Source organism: Coenobita brevimanus, chromosome 60, assembly GCF_032717465.1.
Source record: "Coenobita brevimanus isolate Jiangsu-jjx chromosome 60, ASM3271746v2, whole genome shotgun sequence".
In the NCBI taxonomy this organism is placed as follows: domain Eukaryota; kingdom Metazoa; phylum Arthropoda; class Malacostraca; order Decapoda; family Coenobitidae; genus Coenobita; species Coenobita brevimanus.
The window spans coordinates 9,064,016-9,073,947 of record NC_137013.1 but is presented as its reverse complement, the minus strand read 5'-3'; the positions used below and the strand labels follow the sequence as shown (position 1 = coordinate 9,073,947).

Genomic DNA, 9,932 nt, shown 5'->3' with positions numbered 1-9,932 from the left:
GTAATACGGATTGGATGGTGGATTTCTAATCGTAATGGAATAATGTGAATGAGTTGCATGTTAGGTATTTGGGACTGTACGTGTGTCGTGAGATGCCATACTTCTGTAAATGAGAACGACGCTCCCTTAAATTTTTTTTTTTTTTTTTTTTTTTTTTTTTTTTAAGAAGCATCGCTACGCCCATGCTAGACAATCATAAAACGCTCATCTTGTCAGGATGCACTGATCAGCCTTGCCTCATTAACCTCAATCATCCGAGGTCATCCCGCCCACACCTAATCATCCACCCCATCTTGCCCACTCCTTTCAATACACCCCACCCTTTTCATATCCCAACTGGAACTTCAAAGAGAAATATGTGAGTAACATTTGCCCTTCAACTACGGCGCATCATGTAGTCTACAACGTCCTGCCTTACCTTACAACCCACAGCCATCTCAGCCCATCCGCCCTACTCCTTTCTGTTCACCCTAACTTTTTCTTACCCTCCTCTGATATCGAACATGTACGAGATACGAGTAAAAATGTTCACACTGCCAACACCATCTTTCATAAAACGTTCATCTTCACAGGGTGTAGCCATCTCACCCCGTCCACACCAACTAACACCATATATATCCATCCTCCACATACCATAAATTCCATTCTGCTCATCACAGGGATTTCGTGATTCACACCTTCGACGTCTGTATTACTAGCCTGCATAGTATACAGTTTCACAGTATGCAGCATGATTCACTACCATTCCAGTCACCCCTCTCCATCATTTTCTGCCGTGATGTGGGGAATGACAAAACATTACTGCCATATTACCAACAGCGCCCTCACTCCTCTCCCATCAAATTTCCACCATCAGACTCCTACCCCCCCCCCCCAATCACCCGATTTTTTTTTTCTACATGTGTTTCTTTTTCCGGTGGGAGTGGTGGGTGGGGAAAGCCCTCTTTGAGTTTGTCCTCCATAGCGGTAAGGACAAAGCACGTCATTGGTAGCTATGTGTGTGTTTGTGTAGTGTGTAGGTAAGTGTTTGTGACCTTTGTATATTCGTGTACGCTTTGCTGTTATTTTTTTTCTGTCCTCGTATTCAGGCCCCATCTCTCTCTCTCTCTCTCTCTCTCACACACACACACACACACACACACACACACACACACACACACACACTTCCAGTACTTCTCTACTCCTCGTCTTTCTGACGCACACATAGCTTTTCCCTATTCATAATCTGCATTTTCATCAGTACAGTTTCGTCCCCTTCATTATCTTTCTCAAAGCCCTTTCCACTGACTAAATTGCTTTCGTGCCACTCTCTCACTTTTTTATGTTCTTTTTAATTTTCCTTCCATTTTTTTTTTCTTTTAATCCATTCTTCCTCGGCACAGGCATTGTCCATAAGTCATCACTTCAGTATGATGTATTTTGCATTTATTCAGTACGGTGACGTCTTTTAAAAACCATTCTTCAATACGAAAACGTCTTTTTGAAAATACAATCCATCGTGATGAGGTCTTTTCTGATTTAGTTCACTCTTTAGTACGGTGACGCCTTTTAGAAGTCACTGTTCAATAGTGACGTTTTTTATTTTTATTCACTGTTAAGTATGGTGACGTCTTTTCGTAATTCGCTGTTCAGTACGGTGACATCTTTTTAAAAATTCACGTAAGTACGGTGACGTCTTTTGAATTTACTGTTTTGTACAGTGACGTCTTTTTTTGTCACTCACTCATCAGCACAATGACGTCGTTTTTATTTCACTCTTGAGCACAGTGACGTCTATAAAATTCTCTTAAGTACAGTGACGTCTAAAATTCACCCTTCAGTACAGTGACGTCTTTAAAATTCACTCTTCAGTACAGCGACGTCTTTAAAATTCAGTCTTCAGTACAGTGACGTCTTTTTTAATTGACTCCAGTACGGTGACTTTTTTTTTTTTTATTCACTGTCTTATTCACTCTTCACTACGGTGAGGTCTTTTATAAAATCGTTCAGTACGGTGACGTCTTTTTATAATTCACTCTTCAGTACGGTGACGTCTTTTATAAAATCATTCTTCTGTACGGTGCCGTGTTTTCAATATTCTTCTGTATAGTGACGTCTTCTTAAAATTCGCTGTGCAGTACAATGACGTCTTTTATAAAATCACTCTTCAGTACGGTGACGTTAAAATTCACTCTTCAGTACGGTGACGTCTTTCCTGTTTATTTTTCATTACAATGACTCCTTATTTTCTTCTTTAGTACAATGTCATTTCTTTCAATCTGTTCTTGTTACTAAGAGTTTATTCAGCGTAAGAGTGGCCTTCCTTCGTGAAAATATTTAAAAACAGTTTGGGTCAGCGCCTTATATACAATGAAGCCTTTCCATTATATTTTGCCCTGGTACCGCCAAAGGACACTAATCAGACCTGGGAAGACTTACGTTGGGTTGCAGAGTCTCCATGACTTCGCTCATTGCTATCTATCTATCTATCTATATACCTAGGCTGCTTCCCCCAAGGAAAGGGAGGTAGCCGAGACAGGACGACTCACTCTCCATTTACTCATCCATTCAAACACATTCATTTGCATCTTAGCCCCAAAGGGGAGAACGGACAGATCCTCACCGCACCACACCGCACAAGGGTCAACTGGGCAATGCAATCAGTGACATCCGCAGCAGGGCCCGACAGCAGAACTGGTTTACCCCTGCCACATCATAACAGACCCATCCCCTTACCCGCACCTGACTTGACTAGCTGATCAGACCAAATGCGGGAGAATATCCCCTCAGGGCTGCGTCATCACTTATTCATTCACAATTTCTCTCCATTTATTTCTGTCACGCACAGCCACTCTTCCTTGCTCAACAGACATCCCTCTCGCATCCAGCGCTCTCTTCACACTGTCCATCCATCCTATTCGTGGTCTTCCTCTCAGCCTTACACCTCTCACATCAGATCTAGTTATCTTTTTCACCAATCGCTCATTATCCATTCTCTCATTGCAGACTTCATTAATCCTGACACTGCAGAGATTCATTTAATCAGGCCATGGCAAAGTTTCCATTTATTCGGCCATTGCAAACCCTTCATTAATACGGCCATTGCAAAGTCTACATTAATCTGACCATTACAAAGCCTCCATTAATCCATCCATTGCAAAGCCTCCATTAATCCATCTATTGCAAAGCCTACATTAATCCGGCTATTACAAAGTCTACATTAATCGGAACACTGCAAAACCTCCATTAATCCATTGATTGCAAATCCTCCATTAATCCGGCCATTGCAAAGCCTCCACTAATTCATCCATTGCAAATCCTCCATTAATCCATCCATTGCAAAACCTCCATTAATCTGACCATTGCAAAGCCTACATTAATCCGGCCATTGCAAAGCCTCCATTAATCCGGCTATTGCAAAGTCTACATTAATCCATCCATTGTACAGCCTCAACTAATTCATCCATTGTACAGCCTCCACTAATTCATCCATTGCAAAGCCTCTATTAATCTGGCCATTGCAAAACCTCCATTAATCTGGCCATTGCAAAGCCTCCATTAATCCAACCGTTGCAAGACCTCCATTAATCTGGTCATTACAAACCTTAGATTAATCCGACAATTAGTTCACCGTCTCCTCCTTTCTTCTTCCATAAAGAAAATTTTCAAGCTAATTGCTTCCTTCCATTAATACCTTTTCATCCATTTTTTCCTCCTCACCTTCATTCGACATAATTCACCCTTACTCACACCACGGCTTGCATTCTCGTCGGCACAGGAGGATTTTTGATACCTCTTCCTTACCCATATTTATTTGTATCGGAACTGTGCGTTAGGATGTTTCAGAGACAGAACAGTGCGGGAACAGACACCGCTGACAGACGAAAGGAGGAAAAACTAAGTGACAAAGCGAGTGGCTGTGACAATTGAATGAGTGAACTAAATAAGTGGAGGAGGGAGGGAGTGAATGTGGATTGAGGTGGTTGGTGGATTGGGAAAGGCTCGTATCAGTGAAGCCGTGGTGGTATGTGAATGAACTTCTCGTATGTGACCGAAATGTTGATGTGTGTGAGTGTAGTGGTGGTGTGTGTGAGTGAAGTGATGGTGTGTGTGAGTGAAATGATGGTGGTGGTGGTGGTGATGGTGGTGTGTGTGTGTGTGTGTGTGTGTGTGTGTGTGTGTGTGTGTGTGTAACCCAGGGTATTACAAATTCACACACCTCAAGGAAAATAACTAAACAAGGAAAAATTATTCTTTGATGAATTTATCCTACACACACACACACACACACACACACACACACACACACACACACACACACACACACACACACACACACACACACACACACACACACACACACACACACACACAGGCACACAAGCCTTTGGCACAGCCCGGTGTCCCAAATACGAGAGGGCCAAGAGTAGGGGGGCCTCTTTATAGGTGACTCCGCCCCTCCTAGTGCCTACGCTGACTGTACATAGGGGTTTGAAAGGTTTACCCAGGGACTACTTGGGTTTTTATAAGGTTCACATGGGTTTACATAGTCTACATGAGTCTACATAGGGTCTACACGGGGTATACCTAGATCGACATAGTCTACATTGGTCTTTATATGTTTTACATGGGTTTACATAGTCTACGCTGGTCTACATAGGGTCTACATGTGGTATACCTGGGTCTACATAGTCTACATGGGTCTTTATATGGTTTCACATGGGTTTGCATAGTCTACACGGGTCTACATAAGGTCTACATGGGGGTATACCTGGATCTACATAGTCTACATGGGTCAACATTGGCTACGGTCTACATGGGGTTTACACGGATCTACACAGGGTCTGCAAGGGGATTACATGATTTACATAGGATTTACCTAGGTCTACATGGAGTTACATGGGCTTGTGTACATATCATCCAGAGAGTAAAGGATACTGCATAAACCTACATAAATGGTACACACACACACACACACACACACACACACACACACACACACACACACACACACACACACCTGCACATCCTGAACTGCTATCCAAGAACTTCCGTACGTAGAAAACACACACATACACAAATACGCACACGAGTGCACACATACACTAATCAATGTCACTAAAATGTGAACAGAAATTACATACCGGTATATTTACTCCATAATCGGCCTTACACACACACACACACACACACATATTGGCCTTATTAAGAAAAAAAAAAAAGAGCCAAATTCAAGGTCTGTTTAGCTTACGATTTCTTACACACACACACACACACACACACACACACACACAATACATAATGAGGGCCCAACTCCTTAAGCACTCACTGCATACTAGGTTACTACCAAGATGCTATGTGATTAACCAAGACAGGAGGAGGCGTGTACGTGTGTTATGAGGGCGGCTGGTTTAGTGTGGTGTGGTGCTGTGGTGATGAGTGTGTTGATGAGATGTGATGGAGGACATCTTGAATGCACCGTGGGATGAGACGTCTGGTGATAAATACACACATACATATATACACTTACATACAAAAAAACATACATACATATTATACTGTACTCCTTCAGGCTCCGATTATACAGCATTTAACCCAGTGGAAAGGATAACGTACTTTTTCTTTTACCTACCAGGTGGTTGTATTTCGCAGGATTGGACTGTTTTTTCTATCGAGGGAGAGTGGTAGCCATACTTAACTTTCCTGCATACTGGCGTTGTACTTCTGGGTAAGAGGTGTCTAAAATGACGGCCATGCCTAAGGAATTCGAAGTGCTGTTTCGCGTATTTAATGCCAGTGTGGTGAGACAGAGGGACACCTTCATGAGGCATCATCGATATAACTATACGGTTCAATTTCCTGTTTATACAAACGTCCCTTAGCTTCTTCCCTAAGTTCAAAAAGGAGGATGGTGGACTGCATGTGAAGGGCAACTTGAGGCTACTCTTCAGATGAGTGTACATTCATATACGACTGGACCACAACAACAACAATGCGTACGCTAGTTTGTGTCAAAATTCTTATTAAATTGGCATAAATTGTCAGAGTGGGGACATATGCATATAAATGAAGGGGCAGACTATCAAAACCCAAGTAAGTGTCCGCAAAGGCTTGGTTTTCAGATCGACTCATGTCACCTGCACCACGAGACGAGCACACTAACCACCTAAATACGCCTCACATTGGAAGTCAGGTATAATTACTCCCCTGTACAAAGGGAAAGGGGAAAAGAAGTATGTGGTAATCATAGGCGCATTTGTCTTCTTAGTGTAATAGGAAAAGTATACGGTAGGATACTTATTGGCAGAGTTAGGGAAATAACAGAGGAATTAGGTGGAGAAGAACAGGGAGGCTTTAGGAAGGGAAAAGGTTGTATAGATCACATATTCATTCTTAGAACTTTAGTGGAAAAGTGTCTAGAGAAGGGAAAGAAGTTGTATGCGGCCTTCTTGGGTTTGGAGAAAGTATATGACAGGGTGGATAGACAAGGATTGTGGAAAGTATGAAGAATATATGGAGTAGATGGGAAATTGTTGCATGTTGTGAAGAGTATGTAAGAGGGTGCTAAGGCTGCAGTGCGTGTGGATAGTGAACTGCGTGGGTTTTTCTATTTAAAGGTTGGGTTGAAATAGGGATGTGTCATGTCTCCATGGCTGTTCAATCTGTATATGGATGGGGTTATAAAAGAGATACAAGGTAGGGCAGTGGATGTTGGAGTGGACCTAATGAGAGAGGGCAGTGTTTGGAAACTCGCTGTACTGTTGTTTGCAGATGATACTGTGTTGTTAAATGAAGACGAAGGGGAGCTGCCAGGATTGGTGAATGAGTTTGGGAGAGTGTGCAAGAAACGGAATCTAAAGGTGAATGCAGGGAAAAGTAAAGTTATGGTCTTCGAGAGAGGTGGTCAGTGAATGTACAGTGAGGTTGGATAATGAGGAAATGGAAAATGTGAGTACTTTTAAGTACTTGGGTAGTGTGATAAGTAAGGATGAAAGTTTGTAGGGTGAAGTGCTTGAAAGGGTGCAGCAGGGAAGAAAGGTTGCTGGTTTCTTGAAGGCAGTGATAAGAAGCAGGGAAGTGAGCATGGAAGTGCAAAAGTTATTACATAACGGTATTGTGATACCAACTATGACGTATGGAAGTAAAACTTGGACGTTGTTGGAAGGACACAACTAAAGAGTGAGAGCAGTGGAAATGAGTTACGTGAGAGGAGCCTGTGGAGTTACATGGAGAGACAGACTGACAAATAAGAATGTGAAGGAGCGTTGTGGTGTGGATGTAGAAGCGATAAGAAGCATTAGGAGAAATACATTGAGGGGGTTTTGCCATGTGGAGAGGGTGGAAAGTGAGAGACTGATGAGGAGAGTGTATGTGAGTGAGATGGAGGGGGAGAGAGGGAGGGGAAGGCCAAGGATGAGATGGAGGGATGAATTGGAGAGGTATATGAGAGAGGGAGGGGGGTAAATTGGAAGCAGGGCAGTGAAATGGCGGGGGACAAGGTGACGTGGAGGCGATTTGTTTGTGGCCACCCCGTATAAGGGATTAAGGCGTCTGGCAATAGATAGATAGATAGATAGATCGACCCAACTGAGGTTTCGTTGTCTGCCCGCCTTCTTGACGAGGCTCCTGCGTCAGTCATGGAATTGGACACTGTAGTAGTTTTGTAGCTGCAACCTCAGGCTCATATGAGTGGGCTGCAGGCTCAAGTTGTCCTTCTGCAGTCCACCATTCTCCGTCCGGGGGACAGGGAAGAAAATGAAGAATGTTTTACCGGGCAACCCCACCACCCGGTCATATCGGTGCCATCACGTGAAGGTGTCCCTCACTAGCATAGACACTAAATATATAGGATCTGTGTATTTTCAGTCACTGGCAACACTGAAGTAAATAAAGGGTCATTTATTATTACAGTTGTTTTACCTTAAATTGACCCAGATATCTGTAGTGTTGCTGCTTGTTTCACTTGCTCAGTGTCATAAAAAAGACATTACTACAGCTCTACATTCTTGCCTCACACTTCTTCTTGACTAATATCATATTCTCGTGATAACATAGAGTAACAAATCAGCGTTCAAGATCGACATAGAAATTGAGTATAGCATTCCCATCATCGCAAGGACATCGCTGTTTATAATTTAACTGGTATCGAAAGACGATTTTATTCAGGCAAGGGGAGACTTCTTACAGTGATGGAAATAATGGAAACTGTAGCTAACCTATCCGGATCAAACATTTTCTCCCATTCTAATAAAAACTACCTGGTGATTGCAAGAAAAGGAAAATAACACGATAAAGCAGTGAAAAGGCTACTATATACAATGAAACATAAACAAACAACCAAACACACGAAAAACTGTACAGACCTCAACACCTATTCAGCCCCTCTACAACCGACTATAACCCTGATTAACTGCACGCTCTCTCTCTCTCTCTCTCTCTCTCTCTCTCACACACACACACACACACACACACACACACACACACTACACCTCCCCACGCACGTACTCCACCACACACCCACAAACACCCATCTTACCACCCGAACCCACTATAACCCTGAGCTCTCCACGCACCCTAATCCCAAGCCTCCATACGCAACACAGACACACACTGGTACAAAAACAACATAACTATCTTGTAGCCTGTGGTCTTATGTAACCCCGTGTCTGGGCGCTGTTAAACTCCAGACAGTACAAATATTTACAGTTGTAGCATTATATGCTGCGTTTTCAGTCTTCTTTTACAATGCAAATGTTTTACCATTTTACTCATACCTTCAGTAATTTAGGATTCTATTTTACGGCACAGATATTTGATGTTCTTGTCAAATATGCATCGTGTTTTAGCTTTCTTTTTTAGGGCAAATATTTGCCGCTTCAGACACAAATGAAGTGCTTTAGTTGTTTTTACTTTGACCACTTAAGTGAGAGCAGTTTTTACTACATTCCTGTCACAGTTAGATATGCATAATTATCCTTATGACCTTGAGCCGTCAGTGCTATCTGGCTATCTATTTACCTCATCTTTTATAGCCCATTAGGAGTGTAGGGGACAGAGGCTAGGCTATTTGGTTTAGACAATTAAGGGGAGAGTCACCAGTTGTTCACCCCTGCGTGGTATCACGTGAACATCATATTTCAACCAAGTCACGGAAATGATTCCTTGTAGATACAGATTCGGCTGGATCGCCTGAACCCAGCAGACCACCAGGCGTCCACTTGGTTATATAATATGTTTAGTCTATTTCCCAGCGTACTATATTATTTCTGTTCAAAACAGGAATTTCAAAGGTGTAAAAAGAGATCTAGATGACGACGATGATGGTGCCGCCCGTCACTACCACGTCACCACCAGGCCTGCCACTGGGACTCAAAAATAAGTATAGTGGCCCGCATGGGGGTCGAACCCACGACCTCCGCGTTATCAGCACGGCGCTCTAACCAACTGAGCTAACGGGCCCTTTAAAGTGCGAAAAATAAACGAAGTCGTACTGAAAAGGAAAACAACATGTTCTCATCTTAACTGGGCCCAGATTTTCGTTCTTTAACAGCTAATTTCACGTAGCTCAGAGTCAGAAAAAGATAATGATACGGCTCTGCATCCCAAAGCACTTCTTCGTGACTAGCATCCTATTCTAGCAAAATGAGCATAGTGATATACAAGGGCGAAAATCATGACATACGCAATATATTATACGACTATTCCTTCCCGTGGCATACCATTATTCACATTAATTCGGTTGTCGTTTTTTTAGTTATATGTTTGTTGCCACCAGACCATTTTATTCATCTTAAGTAAACCCATCTATAGTTAAGGAGATAATATATGCTAAATCTAAGCTCTAAAGCAGTGGTTCTTAACCTTTTTTCTTGGCGACCCAAAATTCATAGGATGGTCTATAGAGCGACCCAAACCCTTGTAAACTTACTCTGCACCAGAATTGAAACAAACAT

General features: G+C 42.6%; 1 non-coding gene across 1 annotated transcript; it reads right to left on the bottom strand.

Annotated features, from left to right (window-relative positions):
* Nucleotides 1-9,364: 9,364 nt before the first annotated feature.
* Nucleotides 9,365-9,438, bottom strand: TRNAI-GAU (transfer RNA isoleucine (anticodon GAU)). The gene has a single exon. It is a non-coding gene; the product is annotated as a tRNA-Ile (tRNA).
* Nucleotides 9,439-9,932: the final 494 nt, after the last annotated feature.